The sequence below is a fragment of the Staurois parvus genome, unplaced genomic scaffold, assembly GCF_062004578.1.
Source record: "Staurois parvus isolate SC_StPar_1 unplaced genomic scaffold, SC_StPar_1.0 ptg000599l, whole genome shotgun sequence".
In the NCBI taxonomy this organism is placed as follows: Eukaryota; Metazoa; Chordata; class Amphibia; order Anura; family Ranidae; genus Staurois; species Staurois parvus.
The window spans coordinates 2419615-2438093 of NW_028318395.1; the positions used below are offsets into that span (position 1 = coordinate 2419615).

The 18479-nt window shown below is 43.3% G+C and overlaps 1 protein-coding gene across 2 annotated transcripts in view; it reads left to right on the forward strand.

The window, feature by feature from the left end:
- Positions 1–282: 282 nt before the first annotated feature.
- Positions 283–18479, forward strand: part of MDFIC (MyoD family inhibitor domain containing) — a 176260-nt gene continuing 158063 nt past the window's right edge. The window contains exon 1 of one of the 2 annotated variants that reach the window (XM_089692680.1): positions 283–639. The gene's annotated coding sequence lies outside the window, so the exon portion shown is untranslated. Of the gene's footprint in view, positions 640–12077; positions 12349–18479 lie in introns of those variants that run through there. The other variant, XM_089692681.1, reaches the window with a different exon arrangement.

An 18479-nucleotide genomic window follows, 5' to 3' on the forward strand; every position in this document is an offset into this window, starting at 1 on the left:
TACAATCCTTACTGACCTAAATAAATCAAAGATTTACTAGAGGTAGTTATTTTATTGTGACAAATCACCGATCCCTGCTTCTTTGCCATATCCATATTAATAAAAATTAATGCTTCTGAGATCTGTCAGAAACACTTCATCTACTGTCATCTGGGTGTCTGTAATTCTATTCCATCTTTTGAACAGTTATGTATAAGCTGCTAAGCACTAGATGGCGTGTGATGGTATGTGTGCGTGTGTATGTGTGTGTGTGTGTGTGCTTGTGTGGGTGTTTGTGTGCCTGACAGTATGTAGAGTTTGGAGCAGAGTTCTGTAATGGCTGCTAACTGTAAGAGTACAGAAGCAGTATGTGTTTGGATATCAAGCTGTGACTGTACATCTGGTATGTGCTGAAGAGTATTACACATTGAACTGCAAAATAGCCATGACCTGCTGTGATGTGTTCCTGTGATTCACCCTGTGGGAACAAGCGTTTAAACATGCAGAGCAAGATATAACTGGGCCAAAGAGCTGAAGAAAGTTTTTGTTTATCGAAGGAGCACAAGTTAATGTGGCATCTAACTTAAAAACCATCTGTATACAGGAAAATCAAAGTTCTTGAAGCAGGCAGCTCAGCTGGACCAGTCACCATCACTAACTGTGAGTACGATCTACAGTAATCCGAAAAAGGAAAGACGTAGAAAGAAAAAAGTTCTCCTTCCTTATGAAAACTGTACTGCTTTACAGTGTGCGTTTGTGTTACTGGGGTGCTCATCCCCAAGAGTGCTTGTGTCAGCAATTTTTTACTTAATAAAAAAGGGCCGTACTCTAAATACAACATATAATTGTCAAAGGGATAAACGGAAGGAATAACTAATGCTGAAGAGTGTTGCAATGCTAAAATAATAATGGATCTTGCATAACATTTGTTTGAGTGTTTGAAATATACAGATTTGTCTAACACCATCCTACAAAAACAAACGGCTAAACTTTGTCCTATTGGCAGCTTAAGGCCTTTATAATATTCGGATAAATCTGATACACTCTAGAACACTTCTCTTATGGGCACAGACTGCAACTGCCAAAAACGTTAACCATCCAAAGCCTCTTAAAGCAAAAGATCACCTCAATGTATATTAGATTTGATGAAATTATATTCGTTTGTAAGCAAAATGCCATAATTTAGAAACAAAAAGGCATAAATAGAAAACATGGATTTTATATGTAAAGTATAATTTTATACACAGGATTGTATATATGTTATACAAAAGTTTATAGCTAGTCTGTTGCCAAGGTTTATCTCTGAAGCTCTGTCAATCAATACTGCTATATGTATATTTCTTGCATACTTGTCATGCACATTTTATACTAATATGCTAATTAAAGCGGTACTAATCTAAAAAAACAAAAATATATTGGAGCTTACCAATGCTTAAATATGGTGGTGGCATTAGTTTTCTTTCTTTAGACTTTTTCTGTCATTTTCAATTATCCAAGCTGTCCAGCAAAGGGCAGTTAGAGGTTTGAGACAAACCATTTAACACTGACAAAAGGTGTTTGCAATGGTAAAAAGTGTTACTAAACCCAGGACCCTGCATTCACTATATCTGGTCTCCCTCAGTACACAGAACATAGAAATACAATTATTTTAGAAAATATAAATTGCTAAATAACCTTTTTCATCAGCAGTTAGAGCAGTCTTGTGACATCACTGTCCAGCCAAGCACTAGTTAAAGCTTGTTGGTTTTGCTCTAGGAGGATGCAGAACCCCTGACCTCTGTCTGGCCAGTACAGATTGGCCCTGTGCTGATCAAGTGCACTCTACAGAGAAAAAGAAAACCTCTCTAGCAGTACACACCTAACTGAGCATGTGCAGAGTGTCTCCACACTTAATGTCTTATCAGGAGATAAGAGGGGGGCAGTGGAAGAAGGGGAGGATCAGAGACGTCAGGATCAAACATTTTTACACAATGCAGAGGATAACCCTTAGGTTCCACAGTAAGTAGAACAAGCATGCTTTATTACATATGCAGACTGATTTTACTGTTCTGGGTTTAGTAACACTTTAAAAGTGTTAGCTGGAGTTTGGCTTTAATTTGATAATTAAAGAGTATGTAAACCCAACATTTCATATTCTTGATATGTGCATGCTGTTCATTAATTAGTATAAAAAGGTATCCGGTTCTCTATGTATTGCTTCCTTTGTTTGAAATGCCTGGTGGTCCTGGCAGTCCCTCTGCTTTCCTAATAAAAACTTACCACACTAGGCAAGAGAGTAAAGTGTGGTCAGTTCCCTAGCTATACTGGGAACCCATCCTGCTCTCCTTCAATGATCAGATGTGTCGTGACACGTCTGTGTACTTCTGTTTTTCCTCCCCTTATGCAGCTGAGAACAGAGGGAATGTGATCAATTATAAAAAAGAGAACATAAGTATTTATATTGTGTTTTTGTATATCTATACACAAATGTTTTGCCTTTCATTTCTATTATAAACTGAATTGACTTTTATGAGGTGAAGGTTTACAATCACTTTAAAGTAGAACTTAACTGCATCTAAGCACCATTCATTTTTAATATTCAAAGGAAACTCCCCATCCATCCATGTCTCCAAGCTTTATTTTGCTAAGAAATCACTTTGAAAAACACCCCCTAACATTTCTGGCTGTGACCGTCTTGAGTAAGGGTAGATGATTCAGGTAGCATTTACTTCCTAGAATCCATCTGCCCTTGGCTTATGCATGTAGGCAGGAGGCTGTGCTTAGCTGAGAAAACTGTTCCTTTAGACTCCTGGGATAGATGACATCACTTGCCTAGGCCTGGAAACCAGAAAGTAACTGAAGAAATTATAAAAAAAAAGTGTCCTATAGATTTACTAATGCTGTCAGCATAAGGATTAATGTCAATGTTAACTAAGAGAGTGAAGTTCTGCTTTAAGTCAATCTAAAATTGCTAGTGCAGCTAACTCCACCCCATCCCCAGACTGAATGCAGAATGCTGCTTACAAATGGTGGATCTATTGCTTCTCCATCCAGAGTGGAGACACTCTAAGACAAGAAGTGTGTTACTGGCCAGATCACCAGGTGGAAAAAAAAGGAAAAAGAAAACTAATGCAACCACGACCCTTAAAGTGATTCTAATTTTTTTTTCTTTTAAATAACAAGCATGTCATACTTACTTGCTCTGTGCAATGGTTTTGCACAGAGCAGCCCCGATCCTCCTTTAATTGGGTCCCCTGCTGGAGTTCCTGGCTCCTCTCCCCTGCTGATTGCCGCCAGAGCAAGCCACTTGCTATGGGGGTACTCATGCATGCTCGCTCACGAGCATGTCTATTGACCCACAGAGCCTGGCTTGGCTCTGCCCCCCTCTGCCTTCTCACTGACTCTGATTGATATTAGCGACAGCCAATGGATACTGCTGCTGTCTCCGAGCCAGTGAGGAAGCAGAGAGCTGAGAGAGCCACTGATCTCATGAACATCACAGGATGGAGATCAAGCTCAGGTAATTAGTTATGGGGAGATGCACGCAGAAGATGACTTTTACCTAAATGCAGAGAATGCATTAAGGTAAACATCCTTCTGCCTTTAGAACCACTTTAAGGATTGGTAAGCTGCAATATATTAATTTTTTTGTTTTGGGTTTAATACATCTTTAATATTGTAATTTGCTGCAAGTGTGACCACATTATATAACCACTTGCCTTGGGTGGCATGTACATGCAGAGCAATGTATTGGTATGTTGCTCTGGCTATATAAACACAGGGGGCACTGCGCAACCCCCGCCACTATTGTGTCCACAGCAGGATACGGATCCCAGTAATCAGGACCCGGTGATCATGACACTCACCTACCACAATGTGCGAGCGAGCGGCGGCTCTGGGCAAAGTGATGTACACTTACTGTCCCCCTGTTGGTCCAGGGAGAGAATGTCACCCAGCCAGTGCCATTAGTACAGTGTCAGTATATAGAAATTTTTCATTGATCACTGTATTACTGCCACTGGTGACATCAGATAGTGTCAGGGTCAGTTAGCTCCCCTCCCAACCAGGGTCAGCTAGCGTTGGATTGCCCATACACTATCACACTCATGCCAGAGGTCACTGATCACCACCATTACTAGTATATAGTTTGTATTGATTAATATATTGATCACAAACAGAACTATACTAGTGCCTCCTTAGTATACTGTCCCTAAAAACACAGTGTTGGCTGCCAGCACTAGCGTTTAGCCCGTTTTTATGGATGATTTGTATCAATTGATTGTGAGCCACAACAATACTTTGCCTGCCCACTCAAATTCAGCTCTTGACAGACAGTTCGCATGGAAACTTATCACAGTTTCCAAATGTAAAACATTTTTGGGCTTAACCCTCAACATGGGCATTACAAAAAAGAATGAATTGCGGTCATATTGGTCCACAGACCCAATTCATGACATGCCTATGTTCTCTGCTGCCATGGCCAGGCATAGATATGAGATGATAACATGCTTCATGCATTTCAGTGATAACACTTTGCACTGGCACCCCTGCATTTCTGTCAGATAATGTACCACTTCACCCACAAAATGGTTGTAATTACAAATGTTTAGGCATTCTTGTGTATTTCTTTTATTTGTATTGGTATGACACAAAAAAATGGAGAAACAAAAAGCCAAATCTGACACATTCCAGGCAAAACTCCAAAAATGGACTGGACAAAATTATTGTCAACCTCAATTTAATATTTGGTTGCACACCCTTTGGAAAAAAATAACTGAAATCAATTGCTTCCTGTAACTATCAATGAGTTACTTGCATCTCTCTACTGGAACTTTGGACCACTCTTCTTTCACCAACTGCTCCAGGTTTCTTAGATTGGAACAGTTTATTTTCCCAACTGCTGTTTTCAGATCTCTCCGCAAGTGTTCCATGGGATTGAGAACTGGGCTCATTGCTGGCCAGTCCAGTACTCTCCAGTGCTTTGTATTAAACCATTTCTGGGTGTTTTTTGACATGTGCTTTGGGTCATTATCCTGCTTTATGACATGCACACGGTCAAGACATCCAGTGCCTGAAGCAGCAAAGCAAACCCAAGACATCAGTGAACCTCCACCATGCTTGATTTTAGGGACAGTATTCTTTTCTTTAAAGGCCTCATTTATTTTTTCTGAAAACAGTAGAATGATGGTCTTTACCAAAAAAACTGTAATTTTGTTTCATCTGTCCACAGCACATTCTCCCAAAAGGATTTTGTCTTCCTCAGGTAAGTTTTGGCAAACTCGAATCTGGCTTTTTTACGTTTCTGTGTCAGCAGTGGGGTTCTCCTGGGTCTCCTACCATAGCGTCCCTTTTCATTCAGATGGTGATGTATAGTCCAAGATGTAAACTGTGTCTGAAACTCAGCTTGAATTTGTCTGGAAGCTGATCGAGGTTCTTTAGCCACAAACAATCCTTCATTGCAATCTTTTATCAATTTTTCAATTTCCCAGAACCTTCCTGCATTTTGGTGACTGCAAAGAATATGGTAATAAAAAACATCTTTACTAGTAAAAGATTCTATTTCTCTGAGTCAGTATGTAAAATACAGTTATAATGATACGCAATTAGTGTTAAGGCTGAGACTAACAATGACTTACTTTCCTGCATTCCAGAACACAATTTCATGAAAATGAACACCAAACACAGATCCAGTGTAAGCACTCCCAGAATCATCGTAAAAATGCCCCTTTTTAAAGCAAACCTGTTGAGTGGTTTAGAAGGTAGTAAGATGTCCCTGTAGAAGGCATTGTTATGTGACTACACATTTCTTCATTCCATTTGCAGAGTTCTGATGTGGCTTGAAATTCTGGGGTGTCCTATAAAGTAAACTTTAACCAGACTTTACATGGCTGCCGATTGCCATATTACCCTGCCATTTTCCCACTACCTGTTCTTTTTCCTAATGGCCAGCAACAGGAAGGCACAGGTAATGATGCTCTGGTTACAATTTCCTTTATTAGGCTAGGTTCACACTGTGCCAGCTTTCAAAATTACAGTCGCGGGGAAACTGCATGATTATATGCATTTCTCAGCCCAGGAAACTGGGCTGTGGTTTCCAGTGCATGGGGGTGCCATTATAAACTAATGACACCATTGTGCCTCTGCTAACAGCAGCGCAGTTTTGATGCTGGTGTGGAAAATCGTGCAATTACATGCAGTCCCACACCTCCATACAGTGTAAACCAGGCATGTCCAAAGTCCGGCCCGCGGGCCATTTACGGCCCGGGGGTAGGTTTAATACGGCCCTCCAACAGCCCTCCCTGCTCTGTGTAATGTGGCCCTCCCACGGCCCTCCCTTCTATGGCAGACAGTCTTCTGCTTGAGAGCAGAGGGCAATGCACATGCCTGACTGCGGCGCGTTCTCCCTGGTCTGTGTAAATGCGGCTGTCGCACGGCCCTCCCTTCTGTGGCAGACAGTCTTCTGCTTGAGAGCAGTGCGCATGCGTGACTGCGCCGCACTGGGAGCAACAGAGGGCGGTGACGTCAGGGCCGGGCTTCCAGCGTGAAGTGTGTTTCTCTTCCCCTCCCGGCTGCCGAGCAGAGACTTCAGCTCCAGCTACCTTTTTCACCCTTCACATTAGTGCAGGTAAGTTTTTTTTTAAATTTATTTTCAATACATTGTGAAAACTCAGCTGTCAGTTGATCCTAATGTTATGAAATGAAAAGTATGTCGTTTGCAATTAACTTGGCATAAAATAATTTATTTGCATTTAATTGGAATGGTTCAAAGAATGTTCGGAAAAAAATGTTCGGCCCTCCACCATGTTCACTTTATCCAATCTGGCCCTCTTTGAAAAAAGTTTGGACACCCCTGGTGTAAACCTAGCCTAAACTATCCCAGGGTTTTAAGCTACTGCTGCTCAATACAAAGGCCACAACAGCTTTGCTTTAAGGCTCCATTCACATTTGTGCAACTTGTCACGTGATTTTGGACACAAAGTCTCATGACAAGTCGCAACCTATTGTTTTCAATGGCATCCGTTCAAATCTATGCAATGTAACTCTCAAGAAGCTTACAATCTAAGGTTCCTAACTCACATTCATACATACACATACCAGGGCCAATTTAGACAGGAACCAATTACATACCATTATGTCTTTGGAGCATGGGAGGAAACCGGAGTACCCGGAGAAAACCCATACAGACACAGGGAGAACATGCAAACTCCATGCAAGTAATGAGGTTCCTGCACAAATATGATGTGGCTTAGTGCCAGAGAGTGTAAAGTTGCATCAAAGTTGCACTCAAAAGTCGCACTGGAAATCGTACAACTTTGGAGTCATAAGTGTGAATAGAGCCTATAGAAGAACTTTCATGGGATCAGTGCTTCTTAATCTGACTGTAGCTCCACCTCATTCTTAAACCCAAACTATGGGCAGTCCCGTTGGGGGTGGGGGGGGAGGTACAGTCAGCACTGAACCCCATCTCCTCTCTAAGATGACTGTTCTTTTACTATTATGAATGAAGAGTCAATGATGGCAGTGCTGATCAGTCTCAAAGTAGTAAAAGATCACTCACCTTTGCGGCTCTGTGCATCTATATGCAGCTATTTCTACACATACATATCCCCAGTAGATGGATCATACACGACTGATCTTTAACTACTATATTATAGTATCCTGGGCACTGGCCCAGACAGCGGTAATCATTTATTTATAAAAATGAATCACTACTGAGTACTGCAGTGGCTGAATATGTTTACATGCAGCTGCAAAGAGACACACAGCACCGCAAGCCATGTGATCTTCAATGACTGCAATGGTCTTGACAGTGAATGATTGCACTGGTAATGACAATTCAATCTTCTTTCTAGCAGTGGGATCAGATGGAGGGATGAGGAGGCTTATAACACTGAGCAGCATTTGGACCACTGCTTATTACCCTGTGCCCTGCCATATACAGTACTTATGAGATTTGTATAACATCAAAACGGAGGCTACTCAGCTTCACTGCAAATGACATAACTGCCTCAAGTCAGGTGATCTTACAGCAGTATTAACTACTTCACGTCCTTAGGACATTTATAAACGACTTATGGTTGCACTGGATATACCGGGACCATGGTTGCAGCTACAATCGTCAGCGGATCCCCTACAATGTAAATTAATCCTGGCTTGAACAAAAATAGCCACATAAGGATTGAATTAATCTGCGAACAGCAGTCACAGCGATGAAATGATTGGAGAGTTCCTGATCACACGTATGCATCAGGAGTTTTCTAGTACTCGCTCTTTACTTTGCTAGGAGCGTGCAGGGAGTGTGCTCTCAGCACAGTAAAGTGTTTACTTTGGGCGCATATATGCGGCCGCTTGGTGTTAAAACCCACCTGCCAGGTTGGTGTGAAGTGGTTAAAGACATTAACCATTTTGCTGCCAGAGCTGTTTTTGCACTTGTGTAAAAAATAATTTTAGGCCTGAAGATTGCATAAACCCCCAAAACATTACATATTTTCTAAAAGCAGACACCACAGAGAATAAAATAGTTGTAGTTGCAATTTTTATATCACACAATATTACCACGAAAGGTCTAGGAAATGCAAAATTTCAGTAAAAAATACATTAAAGTTCATTTTAAGCCACACAAACACAATACATTACCCTATTTTTTGGTAAAATATAAAAGGTGAGGCTGTACCGAGTAAATAGATACCAAGCATGTCAAATGTTAAATTTGCATGCACCCTTGAAAGAGAGACAAACATCAGTACTCTATATTTTCCTTTAAAAGCCCCCTATAGATCAGGTCTGGTGCTAGAAATATTGCTCTCACTCCGGAGTGCACACCTATATGTAACATGCGTTTCAATGTTTTCATGTGTAAGATCCCCTGAAGTGTGTATTTGCGTTTGTGTGTGCAAATATGTGGGGGTGGGGGCATAAAAAATGTGAGGGGGGATTTTATGTGCTTGGGTGTAACTTTAATGTTTTACAATGTAAAAAAATAAATATTTTACCTAAATTTTGTTTTCTCACATAGGGACTTTTTGTCCCCATGTGATGATTTTTTGGTGACAGGTTCTCTTTATTGAGATATCCAGGTTCTAAAAGACAGGCTGAGCCTGGGATACAGAGCAGGGGCACGCAGCAGGAGGAGGCGGCAGGTGCACCTGGCAGCAAAAGGGTAATTCACTTTTACCAAAAACCCACTGACAGATGCAACTACCTCCACAGTTCTAGCTTCCACCCCCAACACACGAAACGTGCCATCATACACAGTCAGGCCATTAGATACCACAGAGTATGTTCTGACCCAAGAGACAGAGATAAACATCTTGGGACACTAGCAGACGCCTTCCATAAGAAAGGTTACAAGGACAAAACTATCAACACCAACATAAACACAGCCTTGAGAACCCGAAGGGAAAATCTACTTCAGTACAAAGAGAAAAAAACAAACAACCGTGTACCTCTAGTAACCACATACAACCCAGCACTAGAAGGGATAAGAAAAATAATCAAAGATTTACAACCCATCATAACAGAGGATGGAACTCTGAAAGAAATATTCCAGCAACCCCCAATACTGGCTTTCAGACAACCCCCAACCTCAGAAATAAACTAATCAGTAGGAAACTTCCTTCTGATTATGATGCCACAAATAATGGAAGCAAACCCTGCAATAAGAAACGCTGCAAGCTGTGCAACCAAATCAATCCATCAAAAAGTGTCAGACACTCAAAAGGGATCTTCAATATTTCCGGATTATACAGCTGCACCTCCAGTAATGTTGTATACCTTATCCAGTGCAGAAAATGCAGCAAAGGATCTTATGTTGGTGAAACAGGACAGAAGTTGCAAACACGGATGAATTTACACAGACATACCATCAAGGAACATAAAGAAGGTGACCTCTGCACACCTGTGGGACACCATTTCTCACAACCAGGCCACAATATGGAAGACCTCAATATTTTAGTTCTGAAAGGAAAATTTAAATCCATCCAGGAAAGAAAAACATTTGAACTAAGAATGATAATTCTATTTGACACTAAAGATAACGGCCTTAATTTGGACATGGGATTCCTCAACCATTATCCGACAGCTTTATGACTATCTATTAGCTAAAACTTGACCCCCTCTGTGTGAGTGTTGTATCCCCCCCCTCCCCCCCTCACTTTTGATGTATCTTATCTGTAGCCTTTTTTTTTTTTTTTCTTCTTTCTCTCAATCCATTCTAACATTCTGCTTAAACTTTGTGATTTGTATAGTACTGCTTAGACTTTGAAGAAGGGGACATACCCCGAAAGCTTGTCCTCAAAATTGTATGTTAGTGCAAATAAAAAAAGTATCACGGACAGTACTCAATTGTTTCTGTACCAAAAACTATTACATTTTAGTCATGGCTGTAGAGTTTGTTTTTATCTACAGCCACCCCTTACCTGCACAGGCAGTTCTTTGATGATGGTGAACTATCCCTTTAAGGAGGCACATAAATGGCCTACACCTACAGCAAGGAAATTATTCAAGTTTAGTCAGAGCTGCACAGTTTGGTTTTATCTACAGGTGCCACTTACCTGCATATACTCACATACTGCCTATAGGTAGTTTTTTTTGGAAAAGGTGAACTATGCCTTTTATGGGTAAAATTTTGTTTTCCCATGCAGTGGGGCTGTGCCCTCACTGCACAGGTCACCTGCTTGTTTTGTAAAGGGGTAGGCTTGTCATCTCATCCCTTTAAAACCAAACACATATTAATTACACAGGTTCTGTGGTGAATTAAGATGGTAATTAAAAACTCACTTTGTGCCTTATCTGCATTCAATTAGCCTTAGGACCTGTGTAATTAATGTGTTCGGATTTAAAGGGATGAGGTGGCAACCCTATCTAAGGGTGAGGAGAAAGCTTATACTCACCTGATCCTTTGAGCCTCTGGAAAAAAGTGCTCCCCCATGGTCCGGTGGTGGACTGTTCCAGGTCTATAAGGCCTGCTCTAGGCTTAATGATGTCAGGAATACTCCAGTATTCAAGACTGCTGGAGTGTGAGGAACCAGTCTTGTGTCGGGAGGATCAGGTAAGTATATCTCCTGTCTCCTAGAAAAATCGAGCAGTTAACCCATGCGGTGTGGGTACAGCCCTGCTGCATGGGAGAAAAAAATCTATTGCCTGGACTTCAACTTTAACCATCAGTCGAAAGCAACTTTACCGGGTGTGGTATATTGATATTTAGGGTTGTTGACTAAAGATCCTATTGTTCCTATTGGGAGAGATTGATGGGAAAAGAAATTGATGATTAATAGAAATGTGTATAGCCACTGTGAGGTAGCTGATCCCCAGAATCCTGTGTGAATATATGATGTGACCCCCAGAACCCTGTGTAAATATACGCTGTGACCACAGAATCCTGCGTGAATATACACTTTGACCCTCAGAGTCCTGTAAGAATATATGCTGTGACCCCAGAACCCTGTGTGAATATATGCTGTGACCCCCCAGAGTCCTGTAAGAATATATGCGGTGACCCCAGAAGCCTGCGTGAATACGCGCCGTGACCGCCTGAAGCCTGCGTGAGTGCGCGCCGTGACCGCCTGAAGCCTGCGTGAGTGCGCGCCGTGACCGCCTGAAGCCTGCGTGAGTGCGCGCCGTGACCGCCTGAAGCCTGCGTGAGTGCGCGCCGTGACCGCCTGAAGCCTGCGTGAGTGCGCGCCGTGACCCCTAGAACCCTGTGTGATACAGAGGCGGACTGACCATTTGGAAACTCGGGCACTGCCCAAGGGCCTGGGGCCAGTAGGGGGCCCCCATAAGACGCCCTTGGAACACTTTTTTTTTTTTTCATAGGCTTTTTTGAGTTTGGGCAAGGACACAGGGGCCCCATGATCCCCTATTGCCCGGTGGCCCCATGAGTTGTCAGTCCGCTCCTGTGCGTGAATACACGCCGTGACCCCCAGAACCCTGCGTGAATACACGCCGTGACCCCCAGAACCCTGCGTGAATACACGCCGTGACCCCAGAACTGTGAGTGAATCGTATAGTGTGCCTGTTGACAGGACAGACAGGATGGGTGTGGAGCATTCTTCGGATGAGGCAGAAGGTTGCAGTGCTGGGTACACCCTGAGTTCACATGCTCATTAGTGGTGTGTGAAGCCGCGCAGTCAGGCCAGCTCCGCTCCTCTCCTCAGTCTATGACAAAGAGGCGCTTGTCTCCTCCGCACACGGCCCGTCTATGGCACTCCGCTGATAACTTTCCTCACTCTTCAGAACTTTTGTGACTGAAGGACCAGGAGGGGCGGCACCCCGAAGCCTCCTCCTTTGTCTGTTTTAGGGCGGTCGGCTGGCTGCCAGAGTGGGATGATTTGAAGTCTCCGGAAATGATGAAAATAAGGATAGAAAAGCAGAAAAGAAGATTGAAGTGAGGTAAAGCGGAGGGGCTGGAATGGTGTCCTGTGTGTGTGCGGGAGGGGGTGTATGAGAGAGACTTGTTATCTAATGGCATGTCATTCCTTCACTGAGCTGATAACCCCACCGGCTCTGCTACCCACCGACTCTGCTCCCACCGACTCTCTCCACTTTCACTACAAACATTCGCCTTCATTAAGTGGCCGTCTAGCTAGGAGCGCGGTCACGTGACGCCTGGTAATGAGGGGAGCCGTGCTCTGAGGGAAGAGAACTTCTACCATCCTATGCTAGACTATGGCAGGCTCTGCACATCTGTCCGGGCTTAGACCGTGCCGCTCGGGTGTCTGCGGCAGAGAGGAGGAGGGTCATATCTTTCACAACACAACTCCGAAAACTTTACATAGCGAACGATAATCGTGTCTGCTCCCTGGAGGCAGGGTGTCCCTTTATACAGAGCGGTCTCAGGTCTTCACCTCACACATTCCTCACAGGGTGGAATGTAAACAAAGCGGATTGGATGCAAAGGTTGCAAAAATAAACATACTTTGTTCACAAGACATCATGTGACCTCATTAGAAAGTGGCAGAGCCTGCCTACAGGTCCTGTTCACACCAGAACATGCTTTGCGTGTGCGTCTCCCACACTGCGCTCTAAATGTACTTCATTTGTGATCTGCATCTGGTGCTATGTTAACGTAAAGCAGAACTCCGGGCAATGTTTTTATTCTTTCCCATGCCCGTGCTGCATGAGTTAACTGCTCATTTAGTCTAGTGGTGAACACAGAGCCTATACTCACCTGATCCTTCAGAAAATGGCGCTCCCCCATGTCCAGTGGTGGACTGTTCCTGCCGTCCTCACATCCAGAGCCAGTGTATGGCCTCTTAGATTGTAAGCTCCAAGGAGCAGGGCCCTCCTAACCCTCTTGTATTGAACTGTATTGGCTCTCGTTATATTGTAAAGTGCTGAGCAAACTGTTGGCGCTATATAAATCCTGTATAATAGGTGTGATGACGTCAGGAACAGTCCACTGAACAAGACTACTAGACCGCTAGGGGCAGAAGTGGCAGGGAGCAGTCTTGCACTGGGTGGATCAGCAGATTAGGTAAGTATGTCTTGGCTCTCCAATCTTCTAGCCCAATGGTCTCCAAACTGTGGCCTGGGGGCCAGATGTGACCCTTAGCCTGCCGTTATCTGGCCCTTGGGGCACTATTCCACCAATGATGGGGCACCATTCCCCCTCCTAACACCATCAATCTGGGCACTATTCCTCCCATTAAAATCAATAATTGGGCATTTTCTACTCCCACTGGCCAAAGTTTGGCCCCCTAAAGCTTGAAGGAAAGTAAACTGGCACTTTGCATAGAAAGTTCGGAGACTCCTGCCCTAGACAAAAACAAACAGTTAAAGGATAAGTTCACCTTTTGTAACATGTTACACCCATATTCAAGATGAAATATGTTACAGATGCCCCGGTCCCTCATTGTGACCGCTAGCAGGAGATCCCCCCCCCCCCCCCCACTAGCTGTCACAATCTGAGAAAAAAATTTGGCTGTGTGGGGCTCTGCCCACCGAGCCACATCATTCATTCAGTGTTCTGTAAATGTGAAAGCACAAGTAACAATAGCCTTTGCTGCTGTCGGCTTGTAGTTTTCAATGAACTACCAGGGTGCTGCTGAGCTCCTTAGGTAGTTCATTGAGCTTCTCAAGGTATGGGCAGACAGTCTGCAGGACCATGACATTACATCCACAATCTACTGATCATGGATGTAATGCTCCTGAAGGTTTCTAAAAAAAAAAAGTGCATGCATAACCCCACTGCAAGGAGAAAAAAAAAATCCTAGTATAAAGCAGAACTTTACTCACCTTGGCTCCAGTGATGCAATATCCTGGAACTCCCCACCAGTTGCTGACATTTCTGAGCATCCGATTTTGAGTAATGAGCATTTGGAAACTCGGGCACTGCCCGAGGACCCGGGGTCAGTAGGGGGCCCCATGAGATGCCCCTGGTACCTTTTTCATAGACTTTTTTGAGTTTGGGCAAGGACACAGGGGCCCCATGATCCCCTATTGCCCGGGGGCCCCATGAGTTGTCAGTCTGCCCCTGGTAATGAGCATCACCTGCTTTGATTGGCTAGGCCAATATGACATGCCTAGATGTTAAGTCAGCTTTTGCATTGTCAAATCTCTATAGTGAGCTGTGCGTGCGCAGTTTACTGTACGGGGACAGGCAGGTAGGTAGGTAAGTTTACTGCAGAAGAGACCATGCATGTCCCTTTTGCTTTATTCATCATGCCTGTTTGCCCATTTTTATAATTTATGTAAAGTTCCACTTTGACACTCCAAGTGCAGGTTATAAATGCAGTGTGTTTGCCTGCACCTGATCGCATGGTATAGCGGTCCCATGTGATCTGGTTGCAGTGCGTTTCTAAAAGTAGTGCATGCACTACATTTGGCAGAATAGTGCCCCAAGGGCCAGATAACGGCAGGCTAAGAGTCACATCAGGCCACAGCTTGGAGACCATTGGACTAGAAGATTGGAGAGCCAAGACATACTTGCCTAATCTGCTGATCAACCCAGTGCAAGACTGCTCCCTGCCACTTCTGCCCCTAGCGGTCTAGTAGTCGTGTTCAGTGGACTGTTCCTGATGTCATCACACCCATACACTGGTTCTGGACATGAGGATGACCGGAACAGTCCACCACTGGACAGGGGGGAGCCCTATTTTCTGAAAGATCGGGTGAGTATAGGCTCTGTGTTCACCCCTAGACTAAATGAGCAGTTAACTCATGCAGCGCGGGCATGGGAAAGAATACAAAAATTGCCCGAGTTCTGCTTTACGTTAACATAGGCACCAGATGCAGATCACATGTGGGATTATGAATGGGTTCAAATTGCACTGCACTGAACCACATGTGAATCACTCAGGAACATGCAGTGGGTTCCTGAATAATTCCTGGTGTGAACTGGCTCGTAAGGCTCCATGCACAATGGACATTTGCCCAACTCTTCTAAACTCCTTTGTCCTGGCAGGAGAAAAGCAGTGTCAAAATTGCACCTTTAGGCCCTTTTTACACTGACAATCCAATCAGGTCCATCTGTCAGGCAGACCTGATCCATCCATATATTCCTATGGACTGGTGAGTGTAAAATGACTTGTGAGTCCATCTACGTCCTCTGCATAAACTGAGTGGACACGGACCTGTCATCCACCAGCTCTGATGTGATAAATAGATTCCCTGCTGAGCAAAGCTGATTCTGCCCTGTGTGAAAGAGGCCAAACATGTTCAAGCATGTCAAGTGCTTGGTCATTCATTCCGTTGGCCAGCATATTTGCTGTGGCCTTAAAGCAAAGCGCAGCTGTAGCTTGTGTAGAATCACATCCAAGCTGTTGTTGGAGTTTAGAGGGGGGGGGGGGAGACAGTCGAGTGGAGGTAAAACCACAGCTAAGCTCTTTTTATGCACTACCTCTGCAGTCGCCCATGTGCACAACCCGTAGGGTTCGTTTACACTTGCGTTGGCCTTCTGAAGAGCAAGCCGTGGTGGGTTGCTTTTCAGAGGGTGCTTGACAGGCAGTGACAAGGAGTTATGTTGCTTCCTCACTATTTGTTTTAAGCCCTACAGTGTGAATAATTTTTGCTGCTCCTCGATGCAAAGTCTCACGGCTATAACATGTGCGTACCCCCATTCAGCTGCCATCACTGCTTATTGGAAGCAGTTGGGGAGGTTGAAGCATTGCCGCTCAAACATGTTTTTATCACCCCCCAGAACAGACTACTGAATACCTACCCTTATTCTTATCTATATAATCTATAACTGTAATCTATAAAAGATAACTGAGCAGGGCTGATAAGAAGACCGCAGAGTACACAGGACAGCACTGGATTTTTGTCTTTTACAGCTTTACTAAAGTGTCTTCAAAAGTAGATTTAACAGACTCAAGAAAAGCAAATAAGAGAAGCTCATTGTTAGAGTTTACATACACTTTAATAATGACATACAATGATATAAAACCAACAAACAATACCTGAGCAGGCCAAGTCCCAGTATTTACAGTGTAAAGTCAGAGTCCTGAATAGAAATATCTGTATAAAATACATTGAGTGGGTATGCAGTATTCTACAATAAATTCATTTATTTTACAATACTGGACACTTCATTGTTTGGTTTTAAATGATACTTTGTGAAATAAAGGATTTGTTTTTGTAATTGTATAGAATACATTTTTTTTTTTTTTTAGAATGTGAGTGTTTCATGCTGTATGAGATGTGATGGAGACCTAATAGTGTAACTAAACGTGACATTTTTTGTTTCTGTTTTGGAGAGAGTGGAGAGCGATTCGTACACATATTAGGTTTTTATGCTGTCTGTGTCCCTGTTAGGGAGATTCACCCTCTGTTATTGAAAGCGAAAGTAAAAGAAAGTCCCAAATTTTGGGTTGTCTCCAGAAAAGTAATAGAGGGGAAATCTTCCAATGGGGGCACTGGTTCTATAGTCCTGGGGGTGGCAGGCGTTTAAATAATTCCCTTAATTTGCAGGGATTTCCTCTCCCTTCCTGTGTTGGCTATCAGACAGGAAGTGAAGGTAAATCTCCTCAATGTGATACAGCTGGGAAGAAAAAGAAAAATAAAACTGACGGGATTACAATCCTCCCTTATTCTATCCAAAATGGGGGGGAAACAAAAAAATTTTGCCTTTAGTTCTACTTTAGGCTGACCATAGACGGGTAGAATTTTGAATGCAAATTCTTGGGAAAAGAATGTTCTAAGAAAGTTTGTTCATTTCTCTAATCAGTGGGGTCAAATTGACATTCGTTTTTTACCGCAGTGATGGGAGTATTGGAAGAGCAGGATGGAAAATTTTCTCAAACGAGCACATTTCTAATGGTGGTGTGATTATCGTTCGGTAAGGTCCATTCATTCCAGAATCAAATGTTAAAAGCAAACAAAATTTTTGGAAAGACACTTAAATGTTCTGAGAATTTTCGTATGAATTTACCTAAGAATTTTTGTTTGAAATTCTATCCACCAATGGCCAGCTTTAGTTTATCTTTCTAATAATAGTTGTCTTGGTTGTGGCTAGTTTAAAGCTGAACTCCGGGCACAACATGTTTTCTTTACATTGCTAGCCACAGTACTTTACAAGTACTGTAGCTGTTCACTTTTAAACATTTCTCACAGCCAGCCTCCTGCACATGTATGAGATCTGCTGACTGGGGCAGACTGTCTTGAGGCCTCCTGACATATCCAAGGAAGCTGTTGAGGGGAGGGTGCAGACTGGGGGGGTACTTCATCTTCACCTGGGTGAGAAATGGGGGAGTGGGAGCAAGTATCAGCTGAAAAGGTACTTGTTAATCAAAAATCTAAATCCATATGTGTAATGGGAAGAGGGGACGGGTAAGATCATGTGCTGTCTTAAAGGTGAATAAGGGTCCACTATAAGGCTCAGATCACACTTGTGCGGGTGGAAGCCACTGTGGGACTTCACTTCATCCCACAGCTGCAACTACCTGCACACAAAATGTGGGTGCCATTAACCCCAAGTCTCCATCCTGTCAACCACTGCTGTGCTGTGTGGCAGAGCTATGTAAATCTTAAGACTGGATGGACAGAAATACAACCCGTTTGCAAGGTATATCTCCTCCCTTTATATGTATTTGATCTGTGTGTTTAGCTGTTTGCCTGAAGTTCCGCTTTAAAACAGACTTTGCATAAAACTGCAAGGTTTTCACATTTGGGAGTCCCTTATCTCCTGGCTTACACCCCAACACTTCCTGTAGGTGCTGGTAACATCATTGGGCCCTGCAGGATCTCGGGAAAGCTGAGTGTCAAAGCTCTTCAGAAGATGCCCCAGCAGTGCTCAGGAACACATTATGATTTTTTTTTTTTTTTTAATTCCTTTCATAAGTGTTTTTTAATCAGGGGGTGCTGGACTCCAAGATAAGAGCACCTTGCATTTTCATGGAAGGTATGCTTTAAAAATATTTTTTTAAAGCATCTAAATTTACTTGGTGTGCATCAGATGTCTATGCAAACTCAGATATTACCTTGTAAAAGTAGTTGCACCACTGGGCTACGTATACCTTGTAAAGAGAGCAGATCTGTGGAAGGGACCCAGCAGGTCAGCCCACCTCAGGCTGTCTATAGAAAAC